Source organism: Buteo buteo, chromosome 15 (genome assembly GCF_964188355.1).
Source record: "Buteo buteo chromosome 15, bButBut1.hap1.1, whole genome shotgun sequence".
In the NCBI taxonomy this organism is placed as follows: Eukaryota; Metazoa; Chordata; class Aves; order Accipitriformes; family Accipitridae; genus Buteo; species Buteo buteo.
Genome location: NC_134185.1, coordinates 13,555,026 through 13,572,772, shown reverse-complemented (window position 1 = coordinate 13,572,772; position 17,747 = coordinate 13,555,026).

Below are 17,747 nucleotides of genomic sequence, written 5' to 3'. Positions count from 1 at the left end.
GATGAGGAAATTTGGACAATGAAGGCACAGGTATCCCCTGGTCCCACAGAGAAACAACTATCACAGTTCACTTTGATATCTCAGCCCTTACTCATTCCAGAAATAGGACTTCCAAATGAGTGTGCATATATATCTGTGTGGCTTTTAACAAAAATATCAAGTGCCGGAAACCCAATCCCTGCTAGAAGGTCATTCTGTCCTGAAAGAGTGCATAGACTTTCAACTGGGCAGGTGAAAAGTAACAAAGGCTTGGAAGAGAAGCGAGAGAGTTGCTGATGACAGAATGTAAATTTTTTTTATCATTTATTGTCACTGGAATGAAGTTCTGCTTACCTTAGAGCAAAATAAGGTCTTTGAAAAGATAAATAATATGCTGGTTTCATCTTTTTTAATGGTTTTGAACTTTTAAGAAATAGATGTTAATTCTATGGAAGAAAGACCCCATCTTCTGTTTCCAAATAGCAAACCCACTGCAATAAATTAAACAAAGTATCAGTCGTACAAGTTATAGGCTGCTAACCTGATTTCACTCTAGAAAGATCAGGGGTACCATAAGGAAGAGCAATTCTTTAGAGATATGAAGCAAAAGGAGCAGGTGGCTTTAAAAGCATCAGTAATGGTCAATAAAAAGAGGTGATTCAAAAGAATCTTCCCAAGGGAAGAAAATATAACCTGATTGGCATAAAGTAAATGAGAGTGTAATGAGAGACATCTGCATATTGGAATTTCCTTTCCTTCCTGAATTGCAGAGATTTTTCACTAGCGTTAAATTAATATTTTTATTCTATCAGTTCCTTCTGGTTCACAGCTAATACTTAGAAGATACAAGATTTTTCTTTATACAAAGAAAAAAAAACAACAAACAAAACCAACCAAAAAAACCACCACCACCCCCCAAAAAAAAACCAAAACCAAAGCAAAGCAAAAAAACAAACAACAAACACCTTTTTAAAAGTTTCCTTATGTGCTGTGCAACTCTTTGTTGATATGACCAGGCAGATACTCTGTCTATAGAAATAACAGTCTGAGAGCTTCAGTCTATGGGAAGCTCAAACACCAATATGGCACTCAAACACATTAAAATGCTTAATGACCAGAGGAAAAATAAATTTCTCTTGAGAACAGCTTATAATTACCCCAAGGAAATATGTATCAAGTTTTATCTCATCATTTCAATCCCATTAATCCATGCAATCTTGCATTTTGTCTTTTTCTGAAAGTTTGTCCATAGCTCCTCCTCTCAAATCTTTATCTCAAGATTGATTTCTAGCTCTTTCCTTATTGCTCCTTTTGCTACGTAGTTCCATATTTTGACCTGCCTGTTTGTTAAGTAGCTCTAGTGGAATTGTATTTAGGCTAGTCACCTTATTAACTGTAATCCTTTCCTTTTTATTTTTTAGTTCTTTGTATACTACTGTCCTGACTGGTTTATGGCTGTCAATCATTTCTTTATTTTTCTGACTCTAGATGAAGTCATTGTATTCCCAAGAAGAAACCCAGAACCTCCACACCACAGCTATATTCACTTATGTATATGGGCCATGCTTGTTACATTTCCTTGAACCATAACAAAACAATCCTAAAGTTTTAAGAGCTAAATACACAAAGGTGCCCGAGGCTCAATGACAATATCCCTTTCTTGTCTACTCTGCCACCCTGTGAAATCTGCATTGCTAAATGATGAACATAGGCAGAATAACATTGAGGAAAATTTATAAAACCTTAATAAGATTTACAAAACACTGTGTGCAGAGTATGGAGAGATCTCACTCCACAGAAAATGTAGATGGGAAAGGAAACCCCTACCTTTCTCAATGAAATAAGCATCCACCTTGAGGCTGGGAGTGTTCCTTCTGTTATGACCTCACTGCAATGAATACACTGTTGGAGATAAAAATGTCAGCTCTTCTTATTTTCTGACCACACACTTAATAGTCTAGTAACAAACGTAGTCAGATGAAATCCTAGAGGCGGAAATTCAAGCATTCCTATTTCTGCTATGACATGATGACTTTTACTTAGATTGCTCACTATCTTACAAGCATGTGTTCAAGGACACTTAAAATTGTGTATCTCAACCAGTTTCATGAGAAGAGTACCCTGTTTTATATATGTAAACGGACTGGTCTCTGCGCCTTCCATATAAATAAGCTTTACTGCCCAGTATCACTAACACATTTAAAAAAAATTTTTCCCACTGATAGTGAAATAGTTTTCACAATGTGAAAGAGCATTAGAACAACAATTTGAGCCACTATATTGGGAAGCTTTCTGCAGAACATGCTAGACACTCCTGTAAATTCAAATCTCCAATTCCCAAATTTTCAATAACCTGGTGATTCTATAAGCATTATGTTATTGTAGAGGCGTTCTACATAAAGACCAATTTGGTGAGTGTGGTTGATGTACTGTGTTTGCCTGGCAAGCTACAGGGTAGATTCTGTGAGAAGCTGCTGGAAGCTTCCCCTACGTACAACAGAACCAATGCCAGCCGGCTCCAAGATGGACCCGCAACTGGCCAATGCCGAGCCCATCAGCAACAGTGGTAGTGCCTCTGGGAGAACAGATTTGGGGGGGGAGGGGGGGACTGTGCACCAGCAATTACAGCCAGAGAGAGGAGTGAGAAGATGTGAGAGCACCAGCCCTGCAGCCCCCCAGGTCAGTGCAGAAGGAGGGCAGGAGGTGCTCCAGGCGCCGGAGCAGAGATTCCCCTGCAGCCCGTGGTGATGAAGACCACGGTGAGGCAGGCTGTCCCCCTGCTGTCCAGGGAGGTCCACGGGGGAGCAGATCTCCACCTGCAGCCCAGGGAGGACCCCACGCCGGAGCAGGGGGATGCCCAAACGAGGCTGTGACCCCGTGGGAAGCCTGTGCTGGAGCAGGTTTGCTGGCAGGACTTGTGACCCTACGGGAGACTCACACTGGAGCAGTCTGTGCCTGAAGAACTGCAGCCTGTGGGAAGGACCCACACTGGAGAAGTTTGTGGAGGACTGTGTCCTGTGGGAGGGACCCCACGCTGGAGCAGGGAAGGGTGAGAGGAGTCCTGCCCCTGAGGAGGAAGGAGCAGCAGAGACAACGTGTGATGAACTGACCCCAACCCCCATTCCCCATCCCCCTGTGCTACTGGGAGGGAGGAGGTAGAGAAAATTGGGAGTGGAGTAGGGAGGTGGTAGAGCGATCAAGACTGAATTTGAGCCTGGGAAGAAGGGAGGGTGGGGGGAAGGTGTTTCAAGATTTGGTTTTATTTCTCATTACCCTACTCTGATTTGATTGATAATAAATTAAGCTAATTTCCCCAAGGCGAGTCTGTTTTGCCCATGAAAGTAATTGGTGAGCGATCTTTCCCTGTCCTTATCTTGACCCACCAACCTTTTGTTCTATTTTCTCTCCCCTGTCCAGCTGAGGAGGGGAGTGATAGAGCAGCTTTGGTGGGCAACTGGCATCTAGCCAGGGTCAACCCTCCACAGCTGAGAACAGTTGCTACTATTGGTATAAATAGGAAAGGGCTTAAATGTCTAAAAGCCTTCTAGCAGTTAAGTACCTGATGTTCATGAGGGGTAGTGGGGATGTTGTTAGCAGTAGCCTACATGTCTAGGTAGTTTGGGTGCTAGCTTACTGAAAACACTGTGGATTGGTTTTGAATTTGGATACCAAAGGTTGCAAGTAGGCAATAAATTCCATCACAGGGCCTAGTCATGTAATGGTAAGTTATTTATTAAAGTCTTCATAAATTTCTGAAATCTTCTAAACCATGTAGATGTGGTCTATGATTTTAAAAATCTTTTCCTACAGCTACTGTTTATTTATTAGCATTTCTTACCAGTTATTCATTTCTTCTAATTTTTTAGTATTTGCAGTTTTTAAGTTCTGTTGGTTTGTTTTCTACAAATTCAGTTTTGTCAAAGATTCTATTTTCTGCAGCTGGTATTTTTTACCTAAAGCATGTATTTAGCTTTTTAAAAATGTTTAAAATAGTGTCTTAGTATGAGGAAAATGGACTTTATCCAATTCTCTAATAATAATTTCCTGACTGATTTGAGAAACTGCTGCATGGCCTAGTTTCTCCATTTGTTAATTAGTGTTCATTGCTCATTTCTTAAAAGCTTTAATTTCCTAGTGTTTTTAGAAAATAATTTTCAAAAACTAGTATAAAGGTTCAAAATAGTTTGGATTAGTATCATCAAATGCAAAGACTAATAATGGATGTGGCTAAAGTTATTCTCCCTCTTTTATTCTCTTATCAAGCTGGGAAGCCTAGAGCTATATTATTGAGAACCACCTCTGCCATATTTTATTCTCTGCAATTATATGTGCACTATGTTATACACTGTTATTACTGAACTTGAAAATTTAGGGTTTTTTTCTTTTATGAAAAAAAAATCCACTTTCAAAGATAAATTTATAAAGCAAAAACCTAAACATAGATTTTGATGATAATTTTGGCCTCCGGCTAGATCAACATGATCTATCACCAATTTTCTGCTTATGTTGCTTTACAGTCCAACTGAATCCTTGTTATTTGCTTCTTATCGATGTTTTGTTTTTTTTCTTTCATTCCATGACCTCAGCTGGTGTTAAGCATAACAAACAACTTAAGGACTCTTTTTGTCTTGGAAGTCTAATGGTTTTAAGTCCCTCTGATTTTTATCCTTTTAGCCTAAAAAATTTCTACAGTGATGATGTTTCTAACATTTTTTGCCACCAAACAGTATGTGTAGGCTTTGATCTCAGTTTCCTTAGTTAACTTTTAAGCCACTGCTTTAGGCTGCCTGCAAGGTTTGTATTATCAAGCCTAAATACAGTAAACATTGTGATGTGAACATCATTTGTTTTAATTATCCACATCAAATAATTCTATCCTTGTCCTTCAGAAGAAAACATGTTAAGAAGCTTCTAGCCTTTCTTCTCTGTTTCTCTGTTGAGTGCTGTCAGAGGTATATTCAATTCATGTTTTAGAGATGTCCTTGGCATCATGATTTGTAAAACAGCAGAATTAAACAATGTTCTAATTCCATCATTCTATTGTCATTAAATAGGTATTTTCTGGAATCTCTTCATGTTAACAGCTCAGATGTCTCAGTTATAAAAAAAGCACTAAAAACCTTTCTGTTAGGAGTGTCTTGTCTAGCCATGTTTGTGTCAAAGACATTAGATTCCTGTTTAAACATACCTTGTCAGCTGTTAGGTTTGACATATTTTCATTATTTCCCATTCTGTAAAAGGAATGTTTTTATTCAGTGATTGCTAAAGCTTTAATATTTATGGCATTTTTAGACAGAAGGACTTATTTTCTTATTGCTAATCTTATTGCTAAGTATTGGTTTGAAGGGAAGGAAAAAAGGATTTGGATATCTAACATGGGGCTTCAATGGAATTTAGGAGCTCAGATCCAAATTTGTAATCGTGAAAATTCCTAGTTGTTTTCTAAAACTTGAGGCATCTGATCTTTAAAGAGCTTTCAGCTTTTTACCAGAAAGTTTCCTGAGTCTAACCTAAGTACAAAGTCCTTGTCTTTTGATGGAATTAAACTGTTTGGTACCTATTTCTAAACCCAACAAAGGCAAGGCATTACTTTTTTTTTAAACCTTCTGATGGTCTTGACCTAGTAAACACTATTACATCTATGGGACCAGTCTCACAAAATGCTGTGTTGATCAAAAAGTAAGCCCTACTACTTTTTTTTAACCCTCTTTGGACATCAGCAGAAACAGCCTCTGTTTAAGAAGAATTAAATAGCTGTTTAGGAAGAATGAGTCCCAATTTCTTGGGGTTTTCCTAAAGAATTCCAGGGTCTGGATCCCAAGAGATAAGTCTAACTTGCAGGTTGATTTTTGCTCTGAAAGGAGACATGTGGCCTGCCTCATCCCTCTGTGTATATGTCTTGTCAATCACATTTCGGTAGTGTTCTGTAACTTTCTGAATCACCCTTAAGATGTACTGACTTCTTTCTACAGATGGGGTGGAGAGCCAATGTGAGGGTAAAGAGTTATTTTTTGATTGGTACTAACTGGCAACCACAATAGTTTAACCAAATGACTTTAAGTCATATGTTCTCATCTTCCAATTTATGATCCACCAAACCAGTCCAAAAACTCCACTGTGGCAAAAGAGCTCCAGGATAATGGAGTGTCCATACCAGTATTTGGTTAGCTATGCCTCCTTTTGTTGAACACATTCTCAGTTTCCTCAGATTGCTAGTGTCCCTAAGAAGAAAGGCCTTCCTAGGTTAAGAACAACTCACCACAACAATATGCTGGCACATATGACTAACGGTAGAAATGTCTTAATTTAAACTATATAATATCTACGGAGGACTACAAATGTTAAAATTCTTTCTCAAAAGAAATATAAATGTAACAAAGTTACATATTAATATTTCTCTGCATTTAACATATAGGGCCTGAACCAAATACATACAAAGCAGGCCTTGCAGCTTTGAAGTAATTTCTATGTGTGTTAAGGCATGGATGGTGTAAGGCATGAAAGGCATAAGATACTGCTCCTCTAAGAATCAGGCTGCCTTTTTCATAAATAAAGAGCATTTTATTCAAGCCATACTGAATCACTATCTTTTGCTTCCTATTTATCCTGCACATCATTTTCTGGTCCTGGTCATTTCTCATTATAGTCATCTGTCTTTTTACAATCCCTTTGTGTTAGAAATTAAAAATAATGCAGTATCCTGTTGTTATCCTATATTCACTTTCTTTCCTACCTGACAAATCCAGAGTAAAAACCAATTGAACCATGAGAGTTTTCAGGTAGTGGAATATCTCTAATTGTATGTGACCTTTGCATGTGCATTCCTAAAAGATTGAAACATCATCTCGAGAATTAAAAGAGGTTTTAATGCTGTTCTTTGTGGGCTTTCATCCTAAAAGAACAAGACACCTTTTGAGAATTTGGCATTCAGAATATTATGATAGTTCATATTTGGAAAGTAACATGCAACATCAGCAATGTATAGAATCTGTTTGTGTAGGACTGTTCAGGAATGGGAAGGTAAACTAGTTTAATAATCTTTTCTCATCATATCATCACATCTAGAGCAGTTATTTCAAATGGGATTCATCTGCCCAAATGTATACAGTATACATCTAGATCTGAGGTAATCATCCAAACCCCCTTTATATAGACAACAGAGATGCTAACACTTCCAGGAATTTCTTCCTCTTGTAAATGTTAAAAAAAATAAGGTGAAGCATGCCCAGAAAAATGTCCATTTCTCGCTCCTGACTTTAAGGGTATTTATGATACTTTGCATAGCTATAGATGTGTGATGAGCCTGTAAAATCACATAAGAGTAATTCCACCATTAAAGTCAACTATATATGTACAACTTAGAATATCTGAAAGAAAAAATAAAACCTGAATTTTTTTCTCTCTCTGACAACTAAGAGCTGGAGATGAAATAAAATCTCTTGGTGGATTTTTATATGATTTTATCCCACAGGAAGCCCATAATTCCTATCTACTTAACAGGTTTTAATTTTGTCTTTAACTGATTGCCTGTCAACTCAATTTACCTGACAATTTTAGACAGTAAACTCTGTTGTGCATGGATAACTTGAATAGTTTATAAATCCTGTGAAAATTATGTCAGAGATGCCTTGATACTAAAAGTAGATTCACAAAAGCAAGCTCAGGACTATCAGGTTTTTTAGTACAGGTACAGACCTAAATGAACAGAGCTATGCTAATTGTGGGCCTAAGCTAGTAACATGCTTTCATAAAGCTTTTCCTGGAAGTCATTCATTATTAATGAATATAAGAGCCATCTCAACTTGTTTTTCAAGAGATATCTGTAGTTTATGAGCAGAAGCATTATGTAAGATTTCCCACTGTCTGGAGTGCTCCAGTCCTCCCCTGTGCTTGCTAACTGGAAACTGACTGCATGCATTAAGTCTGCAGATTGTACCGAAGCTCCTTTCAGGAAACAGGCTTCGGGGTTCAGCCCAGCCGAGAGTAGGATGGTTGACACTGCAAGCACAGGTGAACTTCACAGTAAATCACAAACGTTCTCATTTCATCAGGAAAGTTTGTGGAATGTCCAAATTAATATCTGGGTAAAAATACTGGTTAATTCTGGTTGTTTGCAAATTGATTTGCATGGAACAGTGTTGACAAATTGGAACGACGGAATTATAAAGTGATCTTACAGCTTACAGCTTTGTAAGGAAAAACTATTGTCAGAGGAAGGCTCGCTTATAAAGAAACTGTTACTGTCTTCTCAGAAGGAGCAGTCATTTGGTGGTTGAAAAACAAGGTCTTTCTCATTTGCTGTGTGGACCACCTGTCACTACATTTGCAATGTCTTTGTGACATGTTTGCTCACATGGAGGTTTTTACTTGACTTCCCCCTCCCAACCCTGAATGATAAAGAGCTTGTGTTTATGTGACATTGAATTTTTTTTTTTAATTCTTTTGGAATTATTGCCCTCACAACATCACCCAGGGTACTATAAGTCTGCCTTTCCTAATCTTACCTCAGCATGGTGCCAATTACCTTATCTATTCTCAGCACAGTGATCACCTCCAAACGGCCATATAAAGAGGCTGACAATATACATCACTATCTGTAAAACACCTCAACAGTTTGGGCAGCAGCCAGGTTTCAAAAGACCTTGGACAAATTTTTGAATTGCGTCCCATGCTAGTTCTTAAGATGATTTGGGAAGATTTAGTCCACAACATGCTTATCTTTTAGAATACAACTACTGAATGTCCATGTTACCTTTCTTCAGTACAAACATTCTGAATTATCTTTCAATACTAGAAATAAATGGCAAACATTAAGTGACTTCTAATGCTCCCTTCTTGTACCTAAAAACTCTAGATCCCCCTCCCACACTTATATATGTGCCTTTCTCAATATGTGTAAGTGTTTTCTTATGTGTAAGGTATTCACTCCCTTCCTTTTTCACCCAATGCTGAATCAAACTGCCTCCTTTAATGGTTTTGGAGGTAGGCATACTGCCTTTACTGGTGATCTATTGCTCTTTTTATTTTAATGAGGATTTACCAAGTTTCTGACTGAATGGCTCATGAGCATGCAAAAAACAAATCCACTGCGTGCACGCTAATTGATTGCACATGCACCATAGGTGCGACAGAGCCTGCTTGCTTGGTACCCCTGAGTAATGGGAGCTCTGCAGAGCAATGAAGTAGACCGTTACATGTTACCTTGATTTGTTATCCTCTTTCCACTTGGTTATTCTCTGCTTCGCTCTGTTTCCCCTCTCCTCCAGATTCCCAGTGATAGCTGCCATGTTGCCTTGGGTTTACAGCCCACCCACCCCCTGCCCAATGTTGGGATAATGGGGAAACAAATGACAACGTAGATGAAAGTAAGGAGGAAAAGATGGTCTTGTGTTTAGTTTCCAACAGAATTGAAGTGCCTAGGCAGCGTGAAAAATGCCACTAGTTCAAATCTGCTTCATTAAGCACCTAAATGCTCCTGAGGATCCTGCTTTAAGAGATATAAGACAAAAATATTCTCTAAAAACAGAGATGCAACTAAAGGGGAGATGAAGTAAAGAGAAGACGAAAAAGGTGTACAAAAAAGAAACACTGCCAGGGCGCAGTGGGGGCCAGAGCCTCCCAAGGGGAGCGGCGGGGACTCCCTGGGGTCCATTAAGGCAGGGCCGGGCAGGCAGGGCCTGTGCCGCTGCCCCCGCCAGGACCAGGGCAGCCGGGGGGGCACAGGGTAGCCCCAGGTACTGGGCACCTCTCTCGGGACAGGGATGGGTGACCCTGGCCTGGGACGCGGGCCTACGGATGGGCCTGGCTCGGCAGGGCCCACAGCCGGGCAGGGCAGGGCTGTGGGGAGCCGGAGATGGGCCCTGCTGTGGCATCGCTGGGGCAGGGGCTGAAGGTCCTGCGGGGCGAAATGGGGGTCGGGTCCCTGGGTAGGGTGGGGGGAGCCCTTGGGGGTGGGCAGGGACAGGCAGGTCTGCGGGTGCCCTCAGGGCCCTGACAGCTATGAAAGGTACCTGTCAGTAGTCAAGCGCTTAGCTCTTTGTATCCTCATATTAGGCACCTATTCCCAGCTTCACATGCCCTAGGTTATTTTAGGATATGCTTTTTGAACCGTATTCATTCCACTTAACCTTACAATGAGGAAGGCACCTAAGGTGGGATTGTAGCATTTCTAGTTTCCTTGATCAAAGGGAGAGATACAGACCTCCAGAAGGCTTTTCAGTCTATGATCTGAACTTTCCTCTGAGAGTATCTAGGTCTCTCCTTCAAGTAGCACTCTCCTTTGACTTTACAAGGTTGAGTATACTCCTAAGTATTTCAGTTACGTGCCTCAAATTAGGTAGGATGAATTTGTGAGTTACTGCCTGTGGTCTTTCTCCCCACAAGACCCTTTTGTGCCTTTTCTCACACAGGCCTGAAAACTCAGCCCCGAGGAGATGCCATGATCTAATCCCTCTTTTCTAACTGACCATGATCCGGAAAAATAAACAAATTTACTACAGGTAGATAATACAATCACTGCTTTCACAAAGAAGAGCACACACTTCTTTCTAGCTGTCTTGCCTCTCCTCCATGGGGAAAAAAAAATAAAGTCACCTAAAAGTACTAGCTTTTCTTGGGGTTAATGCTGATTTCACCAAATCTGCACTAACAGATTGAGCCACAAAAGTAAAAAGAGCGCTGGAGGTGGAGGAAGTCGTAAAAACATGTAGAGACAAATGCTCCTCTTGTTTGAGGCTTAGATACAGTTTCTACCAACCAAAAACTAGGTAGCACAGTGAGAAGGGAAGCACGGGTCCCACACTGGCAGGTGAGAGTTACTCAGGTCAGGCTGACAGCAGTCTTCATATGGTGGAAACCTGCTAGTGCCCAGACCACAGACTAAAGCAGATTGCATCCATAGCATTGGGACAGGAGATTCTGTAGAGCAAGACAAATAAGCCACTTAATTCTGTTTCCATGTAGTATATCCTTCAGGTGACTGCAACAGAACACAGGCTCCATGGGAGCTGGGAGGGGATCATTCCCTCTTTTCCATCCTCTTCCACTGTGAATCTGGAGCAACACATTTAAACCAAACCTAACAGAAATGAGAGAGTCCTGGAGAAGATAAAACATTTTAAGTTGCTTCTAAAAACAGTTTGTGGAATTCTTGAGCTTAGTCCTACTTATGCAGAAAGAAGGGAAGAGTGCATTAATCAAAGCCATGTGGAAACTGTACAACGTTATAAATGGGAGAAGATTTTTAAAAAAAGAAAGAGAGAGCCAACAATGTAGAAATATATGAAGAGGCTCAGAAACTGGATCAGAGAGACCAGGGGACTGAAATCATGGCCAAGAGAACAATAGGGGAGCCAAAGGCCAAACTAGAGAAGGGAAAGGAGAAGCAGAAGGCAAACTCTGGGACTGAGAGTATCATGCCAAAACACAGCTAAGAAATCCAAAATATACTGCGGAAAGGAAGACCTGGAGAAAAGCATTATCGCCACAGACTTGAAATATTCTCTGAGAACAGCATTATTGCTCTACTGCTGGCTACCTACAGACTGATTTCACTAGGCATAAGGAAACATAATCACTAAGTAACTCATAGCTCTTAAACCTACCTGCATGTTGCCAGTGTTTGCTGACTTCTAGGACTTCAACATTACAATTCATTTTTAAATGCAGTTTTCTAGTATAGAAGTTGTTTTGTAAATCTTTGCCATTTCAGTTCTTGCCATTTTATAGGCTTAATATAATTCCTCCATTTTTTGTTTGCAGTGAGTATTTCTCAATACATATCTATTTAAAAGTAGATGAAATTTATGAATTATAACTTTGTTCTTATGGTATAATCTCCTTTTAAATTAAGGTGTTTTATGAAGACAAAAAAAGCTTATGTTCCTGTTAGAAATCTCATACTTTGTTTAGATCCTTTTTGAAAACACTTCATGATACTTTCTGTATTTCATTAAAACATCTATCACAGTCAAAGATCTCTTGATGTTACCATTTCCAAAATCTTTCTATCATATCAACAGAAATCGGAATTTTTAATTTGTTACTTAGTATCCTGCTGTCCATTCTTTACGAAGTTCAGGCATCACAGTCCAATGATAACTAAGTTGCTGGATTTTTTTCCTTTTTACATTTTGTTTTGTTTCAGGTTGTGCACATATTTATCTATACATCTTACTAGGTTCTTGCTATCATATAATAATTCCAGGAACCTATGAACTAGCAGGGTTTTTTCCATGGTGTGTGCTTTCTGTACATTTCCATGTACTTGTGTCTTTTGAAAACCTGATTTCCTCATACCACCTTTTGTTTTGCCAACTATAATATATAATATCATTCAAACAACTCCATGGGGGCCAGCCTATTCCTGCACCTGTGGGTGGGTGCTTAGCAGCATCAATATTAATTTTTAATCTCTTGCTACATGTGCTGAATCATTAATGCCACATTTCCAAGCATGCGGTTGCCAATGTTTTGGGGGTATTTTCAAGTGTTTCTGGAAAGCAATTTCACTCCTTTCTTTGGCTGTGGAAGTCTCATTTCCTTAGTCTACCTCAACAAAAGATGGAGATATGAAATCTACATCTGTCAATATTAGTGTCTAGATCAAATTGATCACGAAAGAAGCAAACAACTGTCTTGAAACCATCAGCCTTTTTTTTTTCTTTTAAGCAAACTTATTAGTACTTTGATAATGATCTTTTTGTACTGCATTCAGTGTTCTGAGGCTTCCCACGTTTTATTCTGCTGCAAGTGCTCAAAACAACATTGCCTGGGTACTGCACTCCACTGCTGCATTCTGCAGGGCTAGCAAGGGATAGTGGACATTAAATGATTGAGATCACCATATCATTGTCATTCTGCTACTGATATTTGGTGTGGATCTTCTAAGAGACTTTGCATAGTGATTCTGTAGCTCTAGGGAATCTTTACGTAGACTAAACAAATTCAGATGGGATAGTTAAACCATTGATATATGGTTATAGCAGGAGTAAATACAACAGTAAAATTAACCTTATATACAAAATTTATGGATCCAGCATGACTTCTTCTTCTAATTAACTGAAATATTGAGCATCAGTATAAATAGCCTTCAAGGCAGGAGTAAGGATGCACTGATTAACATAGTAAACAATCTTGCTCATCAGTTAATAACCAAAACAACAAAAACCAGCTATATTTAGTGCTCTGCTGGCAGACAGTCAAGCCCCAAATAAGCAACTGTTGTGTTAAAATCTAAATAAGACTGAGGATGTACTGAGTCGTAGATGGAGATTGCTGCTGACAGACTATGTTTACAACACAGGAAACTAAAAGTCACACAAACTTCAGATATAAAATTTAAGATCTTACATAAATATAGTATTTCATAATAATCTTTTGGTTGGGGGAAGGTGCCTTGTTTTCAGTTTCATTGTTTACATTAATTATATATTGAAAGCTCATATATTATGCATGAAGGCTAACAGAGGTAGAGACCTATCCTACTGTTCATAGTAATTGTCTTCAAGAGCATGAAATATTGGTGACGAATGTTCTAAAAGATTAGAGAGGAATTTTAACTTCTCCCTTGTATATTTTGTTTTCCATCATCTGTAAATGTTCACTGTTGACTGAGGTAGAAAATCTAACTGTTATCGAATACTATCATTTCATCATCTATGCTTTTCAACGTGCAGTATGAGCATTGTACTGTGCATATCTGAATTAAGGTCCTAGTTTCCCAGAAAGCTTGCACAGTGCAGGCATAATTTATTTTCAAATACATGAATATTTCCAGATGTCATTGTAATCAAATACAGTATGATGCCGTTTAACCATGTCATGCAACTGGATCCCTAGCTGCTGTAGAAAACAGAATAGAAATGTGAGGATGTTACATAGCATAATCTTACTAGCTTGTGAGTGAATCTTTGAACATTCTGATTATTACCTCTTACAATGAAGACCTGTAGTTAAAATTTCCAAAAGCATATAAAACTGTAGCAGCTCTCACGAAAATCTCTAGAGGAAGGCAGCACCAAGTCCTTGTTTAATTCCCATGATGTAAATTTTAATCACTGAAATAGAATTTTGTGAGTTCCATTGATTTCTTTTATGTTGCATTGTGTTCCCTCAACAAGGTTTGATATTTTCTAGGGAGCAAAAAAGAAAGATACATGCTTTCATGCTTTAGAAGGGATTTAATGAAAAATAAGTATCAAAAGGAAGTTAATTCCAGAGTATATTTCATTATTCAGATAGGAAAAGCAAGATTTACTTTTTTAATTTACTGATGACCTCTTAAGAATTTTTGGTGAGGACTGTCTGAAAAATCCTGACAGAGACGTATCAGAAATAAAGAAGGGGGGGGGACGATGACGAGGAAATCCTTTCAGATCTCTTTGTTTAATGGCCATGTATTTCCTTTATGTTAATTCCAGTTATGGATCAAAGACAATGAACATTTCTTATTCAAGAGCTGCTGCTGTTGTCATCGAAGTTTAGTTTTAAAATCTGGATCTTACTCTCTTAGTTTTTAATTATTTTTTAAATTTTATGTTGTTTTAAATAATATGTATGCAACTCATAGAAGAGAGCAATAAGACTTTTTTTTCTATTCAACAATATTATTAAACTTAATTTTCTCAAAAATTTTAAAAGAACTTTTCCACTGTTAAGAATAATTTTAAAGCACTGAGGCTTAAATCATGGGCTATTCAAGACAAGGTCAACCACTTGTCAGTACACAGTTGTGTGGTGGTATAATTTAGTTTTTCAAAGAAAATGGAATTTTCAACTCAAAAATATTTTCCACAGAAGTATATACTTAAAAAGAAAAATAAGTTTCTGATTATTGTCATAAAAAATATATTTAATTTTCATTTAGTGTAACTGGTTGCAAAAACCAGACCAAAAAAAAAAAAAAAATTGGTTTCCTAATAAAAGTAAAACATGTTGTTAGAAGACATATTTCAGACCTCCTACATTTAATATAAATAAAAAGTAGTAAACATTCAGGAAAGAATGATATTATGTATGTTAACTCCTCATAGCTTGATTAGAAAAATATACTAAAATACTCTTTTTGGAATGTTCAATACCATGCTATCTTAGTTGAGTTTCTCTAAGAAGATTACATCATTCTACTGCTCAGCTTCCTAGCCTGTCAAATCAGTAGAAGAACCAACAAAACTGATGATAACTGCAAAAAAAAATAATAATAGATCAATAACATATTGCCCACCTTCTTTATTTTCCATACCTCTTTAGCTTCCTTCAAAGTCTTCTCAATTGCTCAGCATTTTACCCTGTTCTTTTAAAAGTCTATTATGCTCAGCATTTTTGCTCCCTGCTTGTTATTGTTATATCTATTTATTTCTCTATCTATTTATTTATTTTATTCTCTCCTTCCTTACAGGCTTTCCTTTTCTTCTAGAACAGAGGCAGCAGATCCAGACTTGTGAGCTCAAATGCAATGGCAGCAGGAAAAGATGGTATATGACTCTTCTGTTAGAATCAAAATGGATGTCTATTTGTAATAATGCCTTGATAATTTTACCTTTTCTTACAGATGAGAACCTTTTCATTTGATTCTGTGAATGACAAATAGAAATTAAGTGAATATTTTCTAGGAGGCAGAAATATAGGTCTGGTGAAACCCTCTGATTTCAGAGTCCAGTAACTTATTTTGTCACAAAATGTAATTTAAAAAAAAATCTATCAAGTTCTATCATTAAACTAACTGGGTATTTCTGACTACTCTTTTTCACCCATTCTTCCAAAAAGCTGGTTAGAAACTTTCTTCTTTGATGAAACCCAAATTTATCCAAGAGAAATTCGTATGTATTTTTTGTTCTGACTATATTGTGGGGTGTGTTTTTCTGAAGCTTCAGTGGATCATCTGCTCTGGTTTTTATTTCCTCAGTGTATTTATAGAGAGAAATAATATCCTCACTGAGATTTCTCTTTTTCTTTTTTTTTTTTCTTTTTCTGTTCAAATAAATTCTTTTAGGATTTATGCTCACTGTTGAATGTAAATTATGCTGGTGATGTAAGCAGACATTCTCAGGGACTTTTCCACTCTGAGTTTATATTTCTGGAAACTTACATGTTCAGATCTGGATACAATATTTCAACCTAGATTGTACTGGTGCATTAACATTTTGCTATCAAATCTAGGAATACTTTGACAACTTCCTTCTAAGTTATATCTTTTAAAAAACAATATTGGTGGGATAGCCTATGAAAAAGTCACACACATAGTCACTTTCCTTTTATTGTCTTTTCTCATGGGTAAGATCGTAGTTCATGATGGAGATGCCGCTTCCTTTCTAGTCACTTAGTACGTGTTCACATAATCATTTGAGGCATGTACTGAATATGAAAGGATCAAATGCAGATCGCACCAAGCCACAAACACACTTTTTCCTTTGTCCCATAATTATGACGTTTCACTTTTAGGAAACAACCAGTTAACTATTGTCAGAATAAATACATAATGCCTCAGATGGCCAATATCCTCAAAATATGTGAACTTGCTAACATTAGCACACAAGTTCCAATGCCATTATTGTCTGTGAATCTGAAATTCATTGAACTGAGAGCTTACTGACAATTTTCACATTCCATCTAGTAGTAGTATCACCGTTAGCAGTCTCCGTGTTAACCAGCTGTAAAGATCAGCCTTACACTTTGGCAAAGTGTTTTGTGTATTTAACCATCAACTGAGGGACAGTCATCATAGTCAGGCTCCTTATTCCTGGGAGCCATGTACACAAGCTACATAAGAATTGTGGCTTTGCACTTGGAGGTCATCTTAATAGGCCATTGACTCTGAGTTACAAACAAAACTATAGTAGAGCTGTCTCTGACTCCATGGGGCTCCCAAAGACTGCATGACCAATTTTTATATTTCACAGTTAAATTTGCCTCCATTTCCATTACTTGACTCCAAAGATCAAGGACAAAGAGCGAGCTTCTTCAGGACTGACAGTGTGACACATTGTTTCCAGTATTTTTTATTACAAAGTCTAACTGCTTGTACCACAGTTCTGAACATTTATTGGTGCTAAAATTAATAAATGATGAAAACTAAGTCTAATTTTTACTCAGGCTATGTATCCCTTCTAAAAAACTTATGAGTAGGAATTTGCCCACACATAGGGGTCTACATATACATGTCAACAGGTACATGTAAAAATTTAACCTACATGTGTGCAAGGTATCCTAACTCCTGCAGACACAGAATAACTGCTACTGGACTCAGTTGCCCACACACCAGTAGTGGTATTTGAGGTACTTTGATGCATCTCTTCTGATCTTAGCTGTCAGTTCAGAAGGTTGTGGATGTCCTGTGGGTCTTTAACACTTTTCATCCTGTCATGGATAGGTGTTCTCAAATGCCCCAGAGGATTTCAGATGTCATCAAACTCCTATATTTAGATAACTGAGTCAAGCTCTAGATCTAGGTACAAACGTAGCTCTCTTACAGATGTGTGTACTGTAGAGTCCTATATAGTCTTATATCCAAGTGATGTTCTGAATCAGTCCTTATGTTGTTGTATCTCTCTTAGGGAGTTCCTTAACTAGCTTAACTTTTTTGTACCACTCACCAACTTCGAAAATTTAATTAAAAGACCGTATCACTCATTTTACGGAACGATAGGTAGATTAGTCCTACCACTTTTGCTTGGTGTATAAATACACTAATTTCTTAAAAGTAGATACCTGCAACTATTAGTACAGTCAGTCTTTATAAAGACAATGTGAAATTTCATCCTACTTTTTTC